This window comes from Lonchura striata, chromosome Z (genome assembly GCF_050655825.1).
Source record: "Lonchura striata isolate lonStrDom1 chromosome Z, ASM5065582v1, whole genome shotgun sequence".
NCBI classification, from domain to species: Eukaryota; Metazoa; Chordata; class Aves; order Passeriformes; family Estrildidae; genus Lonchura; species Lonchura striata.
Window position 1 is genome coordinate 69,471,793 of NC_140740.1, and position 3,210 is coordinate 69,475,002.

Consider the following 3,210-nt stretch of genomic DNA (forward strand, 5'->3'; position numbering starts at 1 on the left):
GAAGCTTCTATCAGCTTTGCACAGAAGCCACCCCTATAGCCCTTCTACAAATTCACAGATAACTGTACAGATATAGTGGAGAATAGAATTTAAACATAAAGTGAACCTAAAGAATTTGTTGGAGTTCCTGAGAACCTGCCTGGAAAAGTAAAATCCAGTGCATCAAGTTATTCATAATGAATTCATGAAGAGTAACTTCATGAATTGCAGAGGCTTCATGATTCATTAAGTTAGCTACCTGGCACATACTTAGGCAGGACTGGCAATAACTGTTTAGAAAATATGGAGAAAACTACTTCCAATGAGTTGATAATGAGTGAGCCCTGTTGTATATAAGTAACTCCTGTTAAAGTGGTTCAGGAAAAGCATATATTACCCTGGGATGCTTTAACAAGAACATAGTTCGTTATGTAAAGTATCACCTCCAGTGTACTCAGGAAAGCTTCTGCTGACACTTTGCTACTCCGTGCTTGAAAGGTGTTGAGAACTAGACATGACTGCAGGATAAGCAGGTAGACATAGAAGGGCTATATAAAGCATGCAATACAATATAAGTATGGTTAAAAGTAACACACTGAAGCATCCTGTATCTGTAGAAACTGCAAATTACTAGTGTAAGTTGTCCTGGGATGTCACAAAGTCTCTGGTACTAAGAATTTTTAAAAACAGGTTGGACAAATGACTGTTTGGGAAATTGCACATATTAGGTTTCACACAGAAAAGTTAGGCAGGTGAAAAATATTAACTTCTTGAATTTCTCTTCCATACTCAATTCTTTGATATATCAGTATCTTCAGGATGTACCTTGAGAGCAGAAGCAGATCTTTGTGTGAGAATAAGAAGGAAAACATCAAAAGTCATGTAGCTGGAGTTAAGTGTTAATAATTCCTCTGTCACTGTCTATTCTTGTTTGTAAATTGCATAAACATACAATTTAAAATATTATATAAAGGTAGCAGGAGGAAAGAAATCCACTTATTGCCGTGGTTTGACATGGAAAGAGAATTCTTTCCGGAAGGAAGAGGTCAATTGAAGGTGAACACGCCTCTGAGAACACAGAGGGGTTGAAAGCAGAATTCCCAGGGGAACTCGCTCTCTTTGGTTCCGGTCAGCGTGCAGTGCAAACCTCCCCTGCCCAGCCACGAGCTGGATGGGGGAGGGGAAGCCCCCATGGCCTGAAAGGTAGGGCCCAAGGGTGGTGGAAGGACTGGAACCGGGCTGGCCCCTGCAGATGGAAGGGTGGAAGAAATCTGGGATGTCTCCATTCCCCCCCCCCCAGAGTTCCTCTCCCGAGAGGGAGAGAGAAAGCCGCGAGGAAGGAGGAGCGGGGGGAGCTGCTGCAAGGTGCCCAGTTGTGTGGGAGTTGCTGGATGTCCGGGCATCGAGCCATCCTGGGAGTTCGGACTTTTAACCCTTCCTTGAGAAATGAAAGCTTTGTGAATTTTCCTTTCCCCTCCTCGGTTTGAAAGAGAGGAAGAGGGACACCTTGGACCCTGGGATGTTGGAAGGAGGAATTCTAGAGGGGAGGGGGACAAGGAGTGGCTTTTGGCTGGACTTTTCCGTGTTAGCCACAACCTGAACCAATCTTCTCCTTCAAGAGGGACTGTGTTTTGGGAGGATGCCAGTGAGTCAAGAGACCTGCTTCAGCTGGGAAAAAGACAAAATTGGAGTGAACAGAGAAAAGGTTAGGGGGTTTGTGGTGGCGCCCCCTGTTCTGGAAAGGAAAGAGAAGAGAAGAAGATCTCTGTTCTTGAGCCCTCGGCCCCAGGGCAAAATGGGGGGGGACTGTGGTCCCAAACAATGAAAAACTGAACTGTTGTTTTCTCCCCTCTTGGCAGGGCATCCTTGAAAGGAAAAATCCTAAAGGCAGTGACCATCCATGCATTGTGGTGAGAGCAGTGTGCATGGAAAGGAGAAGGGTCACCATGGCAAACTTTTTCTCCGGGCGGTGCCATGTGTGACATGGAAACACAGGATGTGGAGCTGTGTTTCTTGGGGGGCACATCTGTGGCACAGGAGAGAGAGACTGTTCCCTCGATGGACTGAGTATTGGTTGTTTGGAGGGTGGAAACCTGGTTGGGGTCCAGATTGTGTCTCACTGTGGTTTGTTGGAGTTGGGTGGTGGGAGGAGGAATGTTTTGCAAGGTTTTAATTTGATCTTTGTGTGGTTTTTTTTTTCCCTTCTTTAGTTTTCTCTTTTCTTTAGTAGTAGTAGTTTAATAAAGTTTTTTTTTCCTGTTATTAAGCTTGGGCCTGCTTTGCTCTATTCTAGATTCTACTTCACAGCATTCAAGGTAGAGATCACATTTTCATGGGGGCACTGGCATTGTGCCAGTGTCAAACCATGACACTTATATAACATTCTATAGTGTTAAAATAAAAACAAAACAAACAAAAACCAAAACAAACACAAACAAACAAATAAACCACAATCAGGGGCAATTAAATACTCCTCACATATGGATATGGATGTTCCATGCCTGTTGTAAAAACTTTTCCTGGTTCAGATCAGCTACAGGCAACTTGGGTCATTTCATTGAGGGTTTTTCACACATTTAATAAATAACCAAAATTAAATGCTTAAGTATCATTTAGAATAAACATCCTAAATATTAAAAAATCAAAATTTATTTAGAGGCAACTTGTGAAAGCCTAGAAACCCTTGAGACTGAATTTTGTCAACAAATGAGAAGTCCTTTTTCCCAAACTCCATGTGAAAGCACAGAGCTCATCACAAAATATACGCTTTTGATTATAATAATGAGAAATAGCTGTGAGGCAGATCTTGAAATCTCTTCTGCAGTCAATACAGTATCTGATTGAGTATAATTGGTAAAGGATTCAAGATAATTGCAAGGTACGAAGGAGTAGCAGAATCAACCACCACATTTACATTTTCAGAAAGAACTTAGTATAAACCTGGATATCACAAAAGTTTAAAGAGTTTTTAAAATTATAATTCTGATAAAATGCTCATTGTATATCCTGGAAATATGAGCCAAGCACCAATCAGAATTTCATTTCAACCAGTACCTTGTTCAGATTATCAGATCAAACTGAAGTTGTATTGAATTTCAAGGTGCTTGACAGTTACATTAATGCAATTATTAGAAATGTTATTTAAAAACAGTCTATTTCATTTCAGGGTGTTAGAAAATCATTGACAGCAATTGCTAGAGTTGTTAGGTTTATGATTCTGATCAAAGTAGA

At 41.2% G+C, this 3,210-nt stretch overlaps 1 long non-coding RNA gene across 1 annotated transcript; it reads left to right on the forward strand.

The window, feature by feature from the left end:
• Window positions 1-227: 227 nt before the first annotated feature.
• Window positions 228-2,241, forward strand: LOC144248307 (uncharacterized). Its single transcript, XR_013341685.2, has 2 exons — window positions 228-1,182; window positions 1,839-2,241. It is a non-coding gene; the product is annotated as an uncharacterized LOC144248307 (long non-coding RNA).
• Window positions 2,242-3,210: the final 969 nt, after the last annotated feature.